Source organism: Pangasianodon hypophthalmus, chromosome 17 (assembly GCF_027358585.1).
Source record: "Pangasianodon hypophthalmus isolate fPanHyp1 chromosome 17, fPanHyp1.pri, whole genome shotgun sequence".
Taxonomy (NCBI): Eukaryota; Metazoa; Chordata; class Actinopteri; order Siluriformes; family Pangasiidae; genus Pangasianodon; species Pangasianodon hypophthalmus.
This window is the reverse complement of record NC_069726.1, coordinates 8,748,157-8,766,488: the sequence shown is the minus strand read 5'-3', so window position 1 is coordinate 8,766,488 and position 18,332 is coordinate 8,748,157. Positions and strand designations below refer to the sequence as shown.

The 18,332-nt window shown below is 37.5% G+C and overlaps 1 long non-coding RNA gene across 1 annotated transcript in view; it reads right to left on the bottom strand.

The window, feature by feature from the left end:
* Positions 1 to 18,332, bottom strand: part of LOC128320954 (uncharacterized) — a 57,510-nt gene that overhangs the window by 9,008 nt on the left and 30,170 nt on the right. Inside the window, exon 2 of the long non-coding RNA XR_008304540.1 lies at positions 7,023 to 7,158. This is a non-coding gene — a long non-coding RNA (uncharacterized LOC128320954). The remainder of the gene's footprint in view (positions 1 to 7,022; positions 7,159 to 18,332) is intronic.

The window sequence follows — 18,332 nt, the reverse complement described above, 5'->3', positions numbered from 1 at the left end:
GTTGATGGTGGAGGGGCCATCCTCAGGTGCCCTCATGTCTGGGTGCCCTCATGCCTTCCTTTTTAATTATACGGTCATAGCTAGACCTGTGTCAGAGCTTCACCCATATTTGGTGATGGTGAGGTATGTGCATGGGGATGTTCACAAATATCTGTTGGTGTCCATCATTAAATTCCGGGGACCAAAACATACAGGCAGGTCCAGAAGTATTTGGCAATGACAGAGTTTTTGTGATTTTGCCTTTATACACCACCACAATGGATTTGAAATAAAACAATCAGGACGTGATCGAAGTGTAGACATTCAGATTTATTTTAAGAGGTTCCACAAAAATATGGGATTTACCATTTAGGAATTACAGCCATTTTAAGCAAAGTACTTCCATTTTCAGGGGCTCAAAGGTATTTGGACAATTGACTGATAAGAAATTAACTGACTAGGTGCAGTCCATTCCCTCGTTACTTCAAGACAAATGAAGCAGATAAAAGGTCTGGAGTTGATATCAGGTATTGAGTTGGCATTTGGCAGCTGTTCGAATGGAGCTACCGATCTCAATGCAAGTGAAGGAGGCCATCATTATGCTGAAAAAAACAACATAAATCTATAAGAGAGATAGCAAAAACCTTAGGTGTGGCCAAATCAACAGTTGGGTACATTCTTAAAAAGAAAAAAAGCACTGGTGAGGTCAACAACATCGAAAGGCCTGGAAGACCACGGAAGACAACCAAAGTGGATGATCGCAGAATCCTTTCCTTGGTGAAGAAAAACCCCTTCACAACATCAACAGAAGTCAAAAATACCCTGAAGAAGGTAGGCTTATCATTGTTAAAATCTACGATCAAGAGACACCTTCATGAAAGTAAATACAGAGGGTTTACAACAAGGTGCAAACCACTGGTATCATTCAAGTATTAAAATTATGGTTATATTTGCAATTATGTCACTTCATCCATATACCTTTGAGCCCCTGAAAATTGAGGTATTTTGTTGAAAATGGCTGTAATTCCTAAATGGTAAATTTTTGTGGAACCTCTTATAATAAAGCTGAAAGTCTACACTTCACTCACATCTTGATTGTTTTATTTCAAATCCTTTGTGGTGTATAAAGGCAAAACTCTGTCTTTGTCCAAATACTTCCAGACCTGACTGTATAGTGGAGCTGACTTCACCCATCCACTAATCCTGGAGACCACTGTTTCGAGCATTAGTGAAAGAAATGTTTGTGGATGAGTCCTGCAGTAGTGAGAGACGGTGTGGAATGTGTGCACCATTGGCTGGGGAGGCGGTGCCAGGGCCGTCGATGTCGACGTCAGGTCCACATCAGGGGGACACAAAGAGTGGAACCGGCGCTGCTCCTCCCCTCTCAACACGGATTCAACTTGGGGATTTCCCCTTGGAGCAGTCACACGATGAGACATGCCTTCGACCAAGTGGGAGTAATCGATGGCCAGCAAATTCAGTCTAATATTGCACTCTCCCACCCCTATTTTTTGATTATTAAGGACAGATTATATCAAGTGATGCAGGGCACGCAAACACAGGAAGAAATGACCCAATTGCTGGTTACATTTACATTTACATTTATGGCATTTGGCAGACGCCCTTATCCAGAGCGACTTACAATTATCTCATTTATACAACTGAGCAGTTGAGGGTTAAGGGCCTTGCTCAGGGGCCCAGCAGTGGCAGCTTGGTGGTACTGGGATTTGAACTCTCAACCTTCCAATCAGGAGTCCAACATGGTTCAGAAAAGCCGCTGGGAATTTTTATACCAGGCAACTCACCATAATCAGATGGCAGGGCACTTAGGACAGGACGAAACATTGAACCAGCTCATGACTCTCTTCTATTGGCCAGGCATTCGCGGCGATGTTCACAGGTGGTGCACGGCATGTTGTGAATGCGGTGGCCACCCCAAAAGCACCATTGCACCCTCTTCCATTAATAGAGGTCCCCTTCGAAAGAATTGGGATGGACCTCATTGGGCCATTACATCGAACTGCACAAGGGCATTGTTTGATGTTAGTTCTAGTGGACTATGCCACGCGATACCTGGAAGCAGTGCCTCTCCACAACAGCTCCGCACGTAATGTGGAGGCACTCTTCCATGTTATCTCCCAAGTTGGGATCCCAAAAAAGATCCTGACTGATCAGGGCATGTCTCTCATGCCATGAAAACTATTCAAGCTTTACGAATTGCTAGGGATTAAATCGATTCGCACCAGTGTTTACAATCCACAGATGGATGGGCTGGTCGGACGGTTTAATCAAATGCTTAAAAACATGATTCATATGTTCATTCATGACGATGCACCAGAATTGGGATAAGTGGCTAGATCCTCTGTTATTCGAAGTACGAGAGGTCCTGCAAGCCTCCACAGGGTTTTCCCCTTTTTAATTATTGTATGGGCGGAAGCCTCACGGCATCCTTGACGTCATTCGGGAAAATTGAGGGACCTTCCAACAGTAAAAATGAAATTCAGTACATTCTTGACCTGAGAGCAAAACTCCACACCTTAAGTCACATAACACAGGAGAATTTGTTTCAGGTGCAAGAACGTTAAGCCTGGCAATATAACGGGGTACTCGGCTACAGGAGTTTGCAATTGGAGATAATGTGCTCATTTTGCTACCCACATCAAGCTCCAAATTACTTGGAAAGTGGCAAGGATGCTTTGAGGTCACATGGCAAGTCAGGGACGTCGACTATGAGGTAAGGCAAACGGATCTCCTCAAACCATGGAGGGAGGTGGTCCCTGTGGCATTGGGGACAGTAGTGCCAGAGAGGGAGGAGCTGGGACTGGAGGTAAATCTAAAAACAGCAGCTCAGTCCACCCCGGTCCCTTAATCTCATAGAGCACCTCATACAGACTCCCACAGGGGTGGTGGTACACAGCTGCCTCCACCTTCTACCAGAACACAAAAGAACAGGTGGTTCAAGATGAGCTCAAGGCCATGCTCGATAAGGGAGTAATCAAGGAGTCTCATAGTGACTGGTCCAGCCCAGCAATTTTGGTTCCCAAAGCAGTTGGTTTGGTCAGGTTTTGTACGGACTTTAAATGAGTCAAAGCAGTGTCTAAATTCGCATGTCTAAGCTGCCAATTAACATGTAAATTGCACTTGCAGTAGCATGAAAATAGAGCCTGTAGTCTCTGGTGAAGTTTCAAAGTCTAGGTAGTTTGATGTAACTATTGTAGTCCAGTATTCATCTAACGATGATAACTTTATATATATATATATATATATATATATATATATATATATATATATATATATATATATATATATATAATATTTCATATATTACAGCATAAACAGAAACTGGTTTAAATGTCAGCAATATTTGCATGTTCTTGTAATTGTAAATGCCTATGTTTGCACATATCGTTATAGTAAAACCGATAAATTAAAACCTACATATTATGAAATCTTTTTTTATATTGATGACTGTATAATGACAGTATAATGACAGAAGCACTTTTGAAAGAATCTTTTCTAACAAAAGCAATAATAATAATTCATTTAATTTTTTTTTTCTGATATGTCACACAAGGACATTTCCTCTACATATGTGAATGTATAAACATAAAAAAAAGTTTTAAAAAGATGTTAAACCACAATTCTGGTATGAAGTGTAAAACCACAAATGAGTTTGAGGGGAAATTCTGCAACACTTAAAGGTTATTTCCCCACCACCTGCGGTTATCATTCAGAAAAGCAAAATCACAGTGAATTCTGCAGAAGGTCTTTTGGGCCCATCTGAAGGTGATTTAAATACCAATGAGCTTGTAAAAGTGAGTAAAAGAGAGATTAGGTGTCTTGGTACCAGGGTGCCAAACCGGTTCATTGAATGAAAATGAAAACCGGAAATGAGCAATATTTTGCTAGGAAAAAAAATGCAAAAGAAAATATAATCATCCTTAACTGTCCCAGAACTGAAATGTTAATTTTAAATCCTTGTTATTTGTAAATAGCTTTATATTTTCTCTCCCATGTACTGTAGCCGACTAGCTTATTATTTATGTCTTATCTCTAAACAGAGATTTTTGGATCAACATCATGTCTGACAAGAATAATTCTAAAGATTATTCTAAATGTTTTTTCAACATAAAACTTCATTATGTTAAAGTTTGCATTAGACAGACAGCAAAGCCTGTTTGTTATTGCAATACACTTGTGAGGATGAGAGAATAACAGGCATGTCTGCTTTTTTGTAAAATTGCAATTGGATTTATTTTGATAATATGGAATATTTTGTAGCAATATGTTGGATCAGAAATAGTAAAATTCCATAGTTTGTGTGTATATGTCCTTATCGTTACAAACACAGTTGTCAGGTCTAATAGCTATAATAGCTAAATCTACTGTTTCATAATCTTAGACAGCATATGTAGTCAGGTCCATAAGTACTTGGACAGTGACACAATTTTCGTACTTTTGCCTCTGTACATCACCACAATGGATTTGAAATGAAGCAGTCTATATGTGTGTGAAGTGTAGAATTTCAGCTTTAATTCAAGGAGTTTAACAAAAAGATTCCATTAATCGTTTAGAAATTACAGCCATTTTTTACATAGTGCCTCCATTTTCACAGGCTAAAAAGTAATTAGACAATTGACTGATAAGCAGTTTAATGGCCAGATGTGGCATGTTTCTTCCTTATTTCATGAAAAATTAAGGAGATAAATGGTCTGGAGTTGATTCCAAGCGTTGAAAATGCATTTGTTAGCTGTTCATGGGAACTCTCATTATGCGGTCCAAAGAGGTGTCGATACAAGTGAAAGAGGCCATCATTAGGCTGAAAAAAAAAGACCTATCAGAGAGATAGCAGAAACTTTAGGAATGGCCAAATCAATCAAATTTGGTACATTCTTAAAAAGAAGGAATGCACTGGAGAGCTCAGCAACGCCAAAAGACGTGGAAGACGTGGATCACAGAAGACAACTAAAGTGGATGATCGCAGAATTCTTTCCTTGGTGAAGAAAAAATAATCCTTCACAACATCTAGCCAAGTCAAGAACACTCTCAAGGAGGTAGGTGTATCATTGTCAAAATCTACAATCAAGAGATGCCTTCATGAATATAAATACAGATGGTTTACCTCAAGATGCGTACCACTGGTAACACTCAAGAACAGAAAGGCCAGATTAGACTTTGCTAAAAAAAAAAAACATCTAAAAAACCTGACCATTTCTGATGCAAGTTTATCTTGAACCAGAATAATGAAAGAGAAGGAAAAGAAGGGCTCAGGCTCATTATCCAAATCATACACATCATCTGTCAAATGTGTGGAGGCAGTGTTATGGCATGGGCATGTATGGCTGCCAATGGAAATAGGTCACTGGTGTTTATTGATGATGTGATTGCTGATAAAAGTAGCAGGATGAATTCTGAAGTGTATAGAGCTATACTTTCTGCTCAGATTCTGACAAAAATGGTACAAAACTAATAGGACGGTGCTTCACAGAACAAATGGATAATGAACCAAAACGTAACACAAAGGCAACCACAGAGTTTGGAAAAGGAATGTTCTTAAATGGCCAAGTCTGTCACCTGACCTCAACGCAGTTGAGCATGCTTTTCATTTACTGAAGACAAAACTGAAGGCAGAAAGACCAACAAACAAGCAGCAACTGAAGGCAACTGCAGTAAACGCCTGGCAAAGCATCTCAAGGGAGGAAACTCATTTAATGCCGTCCATGGGTTCCAGATTTCAGGCAGTCATTGACTGTAAAGGATTGGCATCCAAGTATTAAAAATGATCATAATATTAATGATTATGTTAGTTGTCCAATTACTTTTGAGCCTATGAAAATGAAGGGACTCTGCAAAAAATGGCTGTAATTCCTAAATGGTTAATACAGTATTTTTGTTAAACCGCTTGAATTAAAGCTGAATGTCTACACTTCAATCACATATTTAATGCTTCATTTCAAATCCATTGTGGTGGAGTACAGAGGCAAAATTATGAAAATTGTGTCACTGTCCAAATACTTATGGACCTGCCTGTATAAAAAGGAAATAGTACTAGTAATAGATTTTTGTTTTGTAATGATTTTTCAATGATTTTGTAATGATTTCTAACTGTTTTAGAAACATTATGATTGGGGTTCTAACCCAAGAACAGAAATGTTAAAATATTGGTTCTGCTTGTAGCAAACTGATTTTTTGTATTTCTTGGTACACATACTTACTAGGGCTGCACCATATATCATCTAATAATAATTATTGAACAACTGTTTTGCAGGAACATGTGATATGCAAATGGGCACTCAAACAAACAATTTTTGTACAATGTTTCATAGCCATTTTGACAAAATTCATTTCCTGTAGGTGTTGATAAATCATAGATCCAAAAAAAAATCCTGAGCCTGATCCAAAAAAAAAGATCACTTTGGTAAAATTAATTATGGGTTCACAAGTTTGTTTTAATATTTTTGCAATATATTTAATATACTGCAATGCCTATTGTGATCACAGAGTGTAGCAATTAGGGATGTAACCAAATACAAATACATTATTCACACTATTAATTTTTTTTAAGAAAGCTTGCCAGAAAGATTCACAGGACATCTGACTGTAAGTAGAGGACTGGGATCCTGCAGGTCCTAACACAAAAGTCACATGACCAAGAGGTGTGTGTGAGTCAGATATGAAACTTGAGGAACAAGAAAGAACACATTCATTAACATGACTGTGAATGATGCATTTTAAAGATATATAAATGTAACATATAAATGTGCTGTGTTTAAATTAAGCTATTACTTTGTTTATATATTTAGAAATAGAAGAAGAAAACTTTGCGAGCACTTACAAACAAAAATAATAACTGTGCAAGCTGCATTAAAAGAAACACACCTCTATTTAAAAAAAAGAAAAAGAAAAGAAAATGTTTTAGGCCACACCCCACTTTAGTTTAAATACAGATATGAATATTTGGAGCACAGGGATACAGATAAAAATATTGCCATTGCATTACATCCCAAGTAGCAATATAAATGCGGTATGATATTTTTACTCACCCTCATACATGCCTTCACCCTCATACATCCCTTCTCTGCTTGTTCCTTCCCTCTTGCCCTTGCCGGGGGGCGGGGAACTTAACAGGAACTCCACAGATTCAGAGGCAGCAAGTGTGACTTAAACTATGTGGTGGCCCTGCAGGTGGAAAATAGTCTGAGAGTGACAACTGGAACATTTAATTTAAAACTGCAATTTAATTTATTTTTATTGTATTTATATCCTTATTTTTTTTTATGAGCAAATCACCAGGGATGTGTCATTAATTTGACCACGGATTTATTAATTACAATCATTGCTACTTTTGCATGTGCTATATGGAATGCCATAATAAGATACAAAATATCAAATGAATAGTATGCCTATGGGGAAATTCTTGCAAGTTTACTATATTCAAAAGTCAAATAAAAAAACAAGATTTGTATTTTATTTCTGAGAGTGTTGGAAGAAAAAAAAACAAAACTGTTTTTTATGCAAATGTTGAAGAAAAAACTGTGGAGTTTAGTTTTACTGTCAGCTTGCATATGCTGTTAATGCACATGCACAAAAAAGCAGGCATGTAAGCACAGATTTTGAAAAAGTCTTAAGAAAAAGAAAATGTGCAGTAGATATAAAAAGTCTACACACCACTGTTAAAATTTCAGGGTTTTGTGGTAGGTTTAAATTTCAGGATTTTGACCAAGATAAATCGTGTCAGATCTTTTTCCATCTTTAATGTGATAAAGCAACCAACAAATGAAGTGAAAACAAATAGAAATGTTTTAAAGAAAAAAAGAAATAGAAAAAACTTACCATTACCTGGTTGCAAGTGTGCATACCCTTTTATAATTGGCATGTGACTGTTTTCAGAATTAACCACATTCAAACATTCAAACTCATGTTCAAAAGTAATTACCATATACCTGTCATCTTGTGTGATCTTGATTAACCTTGGGAGATAAATTCACTACCCATTACTCTAGTGAATGTGTATGGTCCTATCTTTGATGATCCTTCATTCTTTGAGAGCGTCTTCAAGATTGTACCAGATTTCATGCATTCGCGTGTCATTATGGAAGGTGATTACAACTGTGTGTTAAATGCTAGATTAGACACGCTCCCCCGTCGGACCATAACAAGTAAATCGGCCGGTGTAATAAATAATTATATGCAAAAGTTAAACTTAGTAGATAGCTGGAGAGCTTTGCATCTCACAGATCATGATTTTTCATTTTACTCCTCAGTCCACAAAACTTATTCAAGGATTGACTTTTTTCTAATAGATTCAAGATTGTTGTAATGCATAGTTTCAAAGCAATATCATAATAGATTGCTATCAGACCATGCCCCGGTTTCTCTTAATTTAGGAATAAAGTTGAATAGAGGAAGCTATACCTGGAAATTTGACAATATGTTATTGAGTGATGTTAAATTTTGTGAAAATCTTTCTAAGTTTACATCATTCTTAGAAAATAATGACAAAGGAGATGTATCTGATTCAGTCCTTTGGGAGACAATGACGGCTGTTATCAGAGGTGACATTATAGCATATCAAACAGCTAAAAATAGAGAGAATAGAGCCAAATTAAACGAAATTGATGCAAAAATAACAAATTTAGAGATGGAATACAAATCAACCAGCCAAGAGATTATTCTTAAGAAAATAGTGGCACTGAGAAGTGAATATAACTTAATACTTTCTAAGAAAGTTTCAAGACAATTTATGTATGTCAGGCAAAGACATTTTGAAATTGGTGATAAGCCCCAAAAACACGCCAATTGAGGCAGGCTCAGGCAACTCGTGCAATACATAAAATACAATCTGATAATGGGAAGATAGTTGTTGACTCTAAGGAAATTAATTGTCGCTTTGCTGATTTCTATAGAGAAGTCTATAAATCAAAATGTGATCCTAGCCAAGAGGCAATAGAAGAATTCCTCTCCAATTTGGACTTCCCAACTCTTAGCATTGAAGCAAAACAATATTTGGATGAAGAAATTACTTTGGAGGAAATAAATGAAGTAATATTACAACTGCCCAATAACAAATCTGTGAGTCCTGATGGCTTTAGTGCCGAATTTTATAAAAAATTCAGAAATAATCTTGAACCGTTTAATGTTAGTGTACGGCAAAATGTGTAATGTTAAACACGTTAGCAATGAGTTGTTTGCTATGTAGTGGTACAGCTAACTGTGCACCTGTTGTATTAGCTGTTCAATAGCCATACTGAATGCTCTCCATGCACATGCTCAATGTGTGACACCACGCAAATTACATTGTAAACGTTCTAAATGCAACAGTGGTTGATGTATTTCTCTTGATATGTGTGTTTGTGACACATTTGTGTTTGGTTCTTTTGAGTAACATGAGACACTTGTTAAGTAAACTTGGAACTTTGGTTTTTCCTTTAATTTTTGTATATGGAATTTGTTAGCATGCATATTCTGCTCTCTATGCGTGTTATGTAACTCAGTGTTTTTTTATGTGAAATAAGTAAGGTAAATGGATACATATGTATACATGTATGTTGTGTGTATGTATTATCCATTTCACGTTATCCCATGTACAGATGTCATATAACATGAGAAGTGCTCACGGTTACTAACAGGTTTGATCTCAGAAGTAAATTGAGGCGCCAAGGGAACGACACTCATTTTGTCTGTCTCTTTATTGTTTCACAGTTTCACAGGTACAGTGCTTAACGGGCTGTGTGTCCTTAGTTGCTGACCCAGATATCCCCTAGGTCTGAGGCCGGTAACACAGACATAATTTGATCCAGTTCAAGGTAATTCATAGGCTCCATTATTCTAAAACAAAACTTCATAAAATTTATCCTACAGTGTAAAATGTCAGATGGTACATTGTTTCATTCGTTATGGTCATGTAGTAAAATTCAGCCATTTTGGAAATGTATATTTAAATTCCTTTCTGAAGCAAATTCTATTGATCTGGAGCCTGAGCCTTGCAGAGAATGCTTTTTGTAGTAAGTATAAAACACAAGCCATCTCATTCTGTATAATGCTTGCAAAAAAAACAAATTCTACAGTTGTGGAAAGCAGACTCTGTCCCTACTTTTGAGATGTGGGTTAGGGAACTGGGAAATATGTTGTATTTGGAAGAATTGAGATTTATTTTAAAAGATTTAAAATCTGGAAACCAATAAAACTGTTCCTGCAGAAGGACTAAACAAGTTTAAATATATTAGCCAAAGATATTGTCTGCTTACACATTCAGTTTTGTTGTTGCTGTTCACCAGTACAAAATAATTTGTCTGTAGAACATTTAAAGAAACCTTCTATAATGATTGTGATGTAATGGGGGGAGGGGGGTTTCTAGCTTATACATTGTTAGTATCTAGTTCTAAGTTACATGTACAATGTCACTGCTTGGAATGTGTAATGAGTTATTTGTATTGTACAGTCACTGTTTTGGTGATGTTGTTCATGTTAGTGTTTTTGAAGAAAATTAAAATAAAGAGAGTAAAAAAAAAAAAGTAACATCCACATGAATGCCAGGACGCAAGGTTTCCCAGCAGAATATTGCCCAGAGCATCACACTGCCTCTGCCAGCTTGCCTTCTTCCCATAGTGCATCAACGGTGCCATCTCTTCACCAGGTAAGCAACAACACATGCATCCAGCCATTCACATGATGTAAAAGAAAATGTGATTCATCAGACTGGGTCACCTTCTTCCATTGCTCCATGGTGTAGTTCTGATGCTCACATGCCCATTGTAGGCTCTTTCGGCAGCAGACAGAGGTCAGCATGGGCACTCTGACCAGTCTACAGCTATGCAGCCCCACACACAGCAAGCTGCAATGTACTATGTGTTCTGAAACCTTTCTATCATAGCCAGCATTAACTTTCTCAGCAGTTTGTGCTACAGTAACTCTTCTGTGGGAATGGACCAGATGGGCCATGACCCTGTTACTGATTCACTGGTTGTCCTTCCTTGGACCACTTTTGATAGGTACTAACCACGGCATACCAGCACCACCCCACAAGACCTTATATTTGGGAGATGCACTGACCCAGTCGTCTAGCCATCACAATTTGGCCCTTGTCAAAATCGCTCAGATCCTTACGCTTGCCCATTTGTCCTGCTTCCAACACATCAACTTTGAGAACTGACTGTTCACTTGCTGCCTAATATATCCCACCCCCTGACAGGTGCCATTGTAAAGAGATAATAAATGTTATTCATGTCATCTGTCAGTGGTTTTAATGTTAATGTTTAAAATGTGAATGTTTGACATAAAAACAAGTCAGCTTTTCACCTAGGGGACACCAAACCCATTAAGCATGATGGTGACAGCATCATGCTATGGGGCTGCTTCTCTTCAGCTGGTACTGGAGCTCTAGTGAAGATAGAGAAAACCATGGACAGCTCCAAATAACAAAACCTGTTGGTACAAAACCTGTAGGCCTCTGTTAGACAGCTGAAGATGAGGAGGGATTTGACCTTCTAGCACAATAACAACCCAGAGCACAAATCCAAGTCAATAAAAGAATGGCTTTAGAAGAAGAAGATCAAGTCAGTGCTCTAATTTGGTTTCACTTGAATTTTGCTCTATCGCATTAAATGTGGAAAATAATCTGACATGATTTATCTCAGTTTCATTTTTTTCATCAAAAATTGCAATTTTTTCAGGGTGTGTAGACTTTTTATCTCCACCGTAGATCAAAACATGCAAAACAGGATGATCTGCACTGTTGTAGTTAATTGAGAGGGCATTAGGGTTTAAAAAAGTAATTTTAAGCACCAGTTCAGAATAGAGCATAAGATTAAGAAAGGAAAAAGAAGTCTTGGGGAAGGAATGACTGTTACAACTGTGTTAAACTCTCTGTGACACAATAATGACAGTCATGCTCGGATGATCTCTCTCTCACACACACAACACTCACTCACTCTCTCTCTCTTTTTCTCTCTCTCGCATTCATATCACAAGTACAGAAATGATGTGTCATCTGTCAACTGGGGCTCCACAAAGAGCTGCTCAGAAGGCGGTAGGTAGGTAAATGAGGTTCTCTGAATGGGGTCATGTCAAAGCAAATGAAGCAAGTGACTCTTTAAAATAAAAAATTACATGAATAAAGAGATCATTGAAACATGCATTTAGCATTTCATTAATAAATGCCTATTTGTTTCTTTTAATAACTTTTTAAAATTCTTTTAATGTAGAGATGGATAATTAAATTTTACCTGTAATACAATACAAAGTGAAGTTTACAAAATACAAAAACTAGTAAGGGTTTAAATAGATTTTTGCAATTTGCTACTGATCTGTTTTGACAAATAAAAATACCTTGACTTACAAATGACTTACATGCTGTGCATGTGTGAAATTGTTGATTTAATTATGACCATCTTACATCAGGGTCCATAAGTGAAAAAGCAAATCTAAGTGAAGCAAAATTAGGGTGAGAGTAAGGTGTAAACTAACTTTGAACAGTACTAATGGGCAGAGAAATAGTGATGATGAATGCATGGCCCCCCACCTCCCGCCACACACGCACACAAACATTTGCACACAGAATGACATAAATGTAAACACACCTACAAAACATATTCAAATCTCCTCACATATATAAAATTTTTCACAGTATAACAAATACATGCAATTGAAGTGAAATAATCTGAATAAGTGAGTGTTTAAAGGGTGTGTAATGAGTACACAATGACGCACATTCTATACACAAGACAGCAAAGTATTATGCAATTCTGTATAGAAGAAAAACCTTTTGCAATAGGGTGGTGTCCCAACTTCCACTTTAACTGGGACATACGAGAACATAGTGGAAGTTTACGTCTTTATAATCATCAACTAAGTAAACACAACACAGCCGGAAATGAAGCTGAATGAATAAGAAGCTGAATCAACTGGCTCAAAATATATATTGATCATACAGTCTTTTTTAGGCACTAACATGGCTGACTACTGTTCCTAAGCAATTCATCTGCAGTTTTCTCCATATTACATTTGTGAAGGTCCAACAACTATCACCTCCATTTAGATTTACAAATTTGTCTTTCAGAAAACAGGAATAATGTCAGAGGAATAAGATCAGATGGAAGGGAGTTCCACAGTTTTGGAGCGTAAGGTGAGAAGGCCCTATCAATCATAGTACGCAAACGAGTCTGAGGGACAGTTAAAAGACCAGAGTTGGAGGAGCGGAGATCACGTTTTGGGGTGTAATAGGTTAAAAGCTCGGTCAAATACTGAAGCAGGAAGATGCATCTGAAACCAATTATACTGGTAAAAGGAGTGTTAAGGAGTTGTTGGTTATCCCTGCCTCCTTCAGCCGGGAATCTTCAGAATAAAGCATATAGAATCAAGAGACACAGAACAAGAGAGAGAGAGAGACAACCTGGCAAACTTAAAAAAAAAAAGAAGTCAATTTTAAGTAAAAAGAAGCCAGCTTTAAAAACTGAGTCAAATTTAAATAAAAGGGCAACATTAAAAAAGAAGAGTCAATTAAAAAAAAGTCCAATTTAAAGAATAAGTCCATTTTAAAAATGTCAACTTTAAATAAAAAGGCAAATTTATATTTTAAAAAAAAGCAACTTAAAAAAGAGAGTCAACTAAACAAAGAGGAGCAAAAAAAAAAAGAAAAAAAGAAGAGCAACTTTAAATAAAATCTGGCAACAAAAAACGAGTGCATTCTTTCTGGGAAAATGTGCAAGGTAAAAGCTAACATTATTAGAGTCTCAGAAACAGCAGTAACAACACCATAGCCGCCATTACCCATGAGCCTAGCATGTAATCTATAGTCAATCATGTCATTATTTCAATATTGTTATAATTTTAAATATGTAACTGGATAGAGTTTTCAGATGAATATTATTTCAGTATGGTAAAAGCACAATGTTTAAATTGGGTGTTACAGTTTCATATTCAACATTTAAATTATACATTTTTAGCAATTCTAATGCTCCTGGAGTGTATGGGGAAAGATCACTGTAAATGTCGGTCTCTAAAAGCAATAGCAATCTCATGTAGCCTAATAGATATTCAGATGTAAACAGTATGATCCATGGTATCTTATCATGGTGTCCAAACATCCAAACAAGCAATTTGTAAAGGAAACTATCTTATCTTATCAAAGTTCTAACGAGGTACAGCAGCTAAGTTAACCAACACTACTGAATGTTGGCTAGATAGATATTAGCCCTAAGCTAATGGTGATCATGCTACTGTTACCTATACTTGAAGATGCATATAGCACTATGAAACTGTTCATTTAGTTTTATTTAGTTTATTGTGGTTTATTAAATATAATATTATTATCACAGATATGATCATAATAGCTAGTCTAAATTCAGCATACGAAATTTGTGAAGGGTTGCCTTTTCTTCATAAAAGGAATATTGCAATATGGGGTATGTACGTTATGGGGTATAAAACGCATGTTCATAATATGCACATAAATGGTCAGCTCCCTGTGTGTCAATTTCTAAGGCCGGGCTTAGTCACTGGAAGGTGAGTAATAACTTTAAGTAGCATATCTCTTTGTGAGAACATCACTGAGCAGATCTAAGTGTCAGTGACACCGATATGATAATATGTGTGCCTCGTGATGGTCATAATGGTGCATGTTTAGTGATATATGGAGTAGAAGGGACAAATTGTGCATACAAGAGTCAAGACAGTCAAAAGTAAAGAGTTGTTTATTTGTCATATGCACAGTTACATCGGGTACACTGGGCATTGAAATGCTTGTGATGAGGCTCAGATTTAGACATTGACAATACAAACACTTATTATACATGAACAAACACATATTTAGACATGAGTGGTTAAGATGATGCAGTAATGTAATAAGGTAAATGATGTAAATGAAGCAGTGGTGTACAATGGCAGAGTAAAGTGACATGTGCTATTAAATTATTTCAGTGGCAGAGTAAAAGTGATATGTGCTATTAAATAAGGCAGAACAGTAAATACAAGTACAATAAATAGTACACAGTAAATCTGAATAGTAAATATCTAAGTGTCCAGAAGTGGCAGTAATAAAGTGTTGCAGTGCTACTGGACTACTGGCTGTTAAGTAGTCTGACGGCTTGGAGATAAAAACTGTTCTTCAGTCTGGTTGTCCGTGACTGGATGCAATGGAAGCAGCTGCCAGATGGCAGTGTCGCAAACAGATAATGAGCAGGGTGAGTGCAGTCTTTAGTGATACTGTGGGTGTTCCTCAAACAACGAGTTTGGTAGATGTCCTGTAAGGCTGGGGTTTATTTCCAGTGATGAATTCCGCTGTTCTCACCGCTCTCTGAAGAGCAGCTGCCGTACCAAACAGTGATGCAGCCGGTCAGAATGCTCTCTATGGTGCAGCGGTAGAAGTTTGAGATGATAACCTACAAATATCAGTAATTGTATTCCACAATATAAAAAACGTCAGGATTTCCAATTTCATATAAGAAAGTGTTTGCATGTATGTACATGTGCACATAACTACAAAGTAACACACACTATATGGCCAAAGGTATACCTATACACCTGAGCTTGTTGGGGATCCCATTCCAAAACCATGGACATTAATATAGAGTTGATCCTCAAACTCTGAAAAAACAGCCCCAGCCCATTATTCCTTCTCCACCAAACTTTACTGGTGGCACTATGCATTATGTTCTATGCACTATGTTCTCCTGGTATCCACCAAACCCAGATTTGTCCATCAGACTGCCAGATAATGAAGCATGATTCATCACTCCAGAGGACACATTTCCACTGCTCCAGAGTCCATTGGTGGTGTGCTTTACACCACTCCACACCTGGAGTTGCACATACTGATTATAGTCTTGTGTGCAGCTACTCAGCCATGGAAATCCATTTCATGAACTTCCCGATGCACAGTTCTTGTGCTGATGTTGCTTCCAGAGGTGGTTTGGAAGTATGTCGTGAGTGATAGATGCAACAGAGGATAGGCGATTTTTATGCACTACACGATTCAGAACTTGGTGGCCCCACTTTGTGGAGTCAGCTTTGTAGCTGACCTATTGTTGCTCCTAGATGTCTATTTCACCAATGCAGTTCTAGCAGGGCAGAAATTTCATGACCTGACTTGTGGCAAAAGTGGCATCCTATGACAATTCCAAGTTTACAGTCACGCTCTTCAGTACTACCCATTCTACTGCCAATGTTTGTCTGTTTGTCAGTGTCTATGGAGATTGCATGGCTACATACTTGATTTTATGCACCTGTTAGAGTGTGGCTGAAACACCTAAATACAATAATTATGAGGGGTGTCCTCATACTTTTGGTTATATAGTGTAATTATGTCTGTATAAAACTATCTGTGAAAAACTTTATATCATTTGCTCATTGTGACAAGAAGGAGGGAGGGGCCAGGCTGTGAGGATGCACGTGTGGCACCGAGCTGACTAATCAGTGGGAGAGAGGGATAAAGGAGCTGCTGGAGACGTCAAGAGAGAGAGAGAGATGCACATGCCGATCCGACCACCGTGGCGTGCGTGCAGCCCTGGACACCCAAAGGCACCCAAGGGCACCCACTGTCCTGCCATTGCTCCATCCCATGTCCGTACCCATCCCTCCCCACCCTAAGGAGGAGGGAACCAAGTGAACTCAAAGGTAATGTTTAATCATAAACAGAACATAAACAGAACATAAAACACACATTCATCTCTCTCTCTCTTGACGTCTCCAGCCGCTCCTTTATCCCTCTCTCCCACTGATTAGCCAATTTGGTGCCAGGCATGCGTATTCACAGCCTGGCCCCTCCCTCCTGCTTGTCACACTCATAGTAACATTACGCTCTTCATAGTTTGCATGCTTTACAGCAAAAAACTATAGATTTTAACTTATTTTAGGTAATTGTTAAACATTACTATTTTAGTAATTGTTAAATAAATTGTTTAATGTAATATGCAATTGTTCGTTTATGTCCTGTTGGTTTAGTTGTACAGTACTGTGCAAAAGTCTTAGGCACATGCAAAGAAATGCTATAAAATAAATATGACTTCAAAAATAATTAAATTAAATCCTTCTACTTAAAAAATACTACGACATGCAGTAAACAGGAATAAACTAAACAAACTCAATATTTGGCATGACAATCCTTTGCTTTTTTTCTTAAATAGTAGTCCCAGGGACAATCTGTGCAGTTTTATAAGGAAATTAGCTGGTAAGCTGAGCTTCTTGGTGTTGAATTTGCTAAAGTTCTTCTGGACACTTTGACTATCACACTTGTTCCTTTTTTTTGCATGCAAATCCCAGGAGCCTTCATTATGTTTTTGTCTCTTATGTAATATATTGCCTTCTTTACTGACATACAAACATTTTTCTGTAACATTTTTTTTTGGAAAAGTAATAGTTGGAAATCTAAAATGTTTTTGATTTTAACTGAGATCAATTATGCAGAATTCATTAAATAAATTTCTATAACAAAATTTGTACTAAAAAATAGAGTGCCTAAGATTTTTGCACTGTACTGTATACATAAAGAACATATTAAAGTGAAAATAGCTAAAAACTATTGCACACCATATAAGGGTATAGATTTTACAGTATAGGCTAATGCATTACTACAAATACTGCATCAGGGTATAGGCTTATAAGATCATTATATTTTTTTCTTTTTATGAAGGTGCTTCAGTGATATTAAAGACAGCAGTGTGTCTTCAGCACTCCATTTTAGCACTACAGATTTCTTGTGATCTTGCTAATAAGTTCAGCAAGTGAGGTGTTCCAGCAATCGATGGAACAGTTGTTTGCAGGAGACCCTTGTGCAATCATCACTTATGACGTCATTTGAGGCTGGGGAATTGCTGAACATGATGAAACCTGAAGAAAGTGCTCAACTGAGCATGTGAGGTTAATCTAAGGTTAATCCCTGTGAAATGCTAGTTCTGCTTCGACTAAATCTGCTATGTGAGCCACATCTTCACAAATAAAGGCCTTAAACCTTTACGCCTTCTAAAACTTAAACCCCTCTAAAACCACAGCAATCACTGAAATGGCAGTTCCCAAAGATGTCCTGGCATTACAGCATTTCATTGGTATGGTAAAATATCTGGCGAAGATTATCCCAAACTGCAGTGACATTGCAGCACCTTTGAGAAAGCTGACACACAAAGACACTGCAGGGTGTTGGTTCCAGCAGCACCAGCAAGCATTTGACCATCAAAAATCATGCTTGTCCTGCTCAGCAGTCTTATGATATAATAATGAAAGAAGCCAGTTACACTTACCTGTAATGCATCATGCTATGTACTTGTGAGACCAGCACCTCACACCCACACAGATACAGATTGCTCAAATTGAAAAGGAGCTGCTGGTGGTTGTGTTTGCTTGCACCAAGTTCAAGGATTATG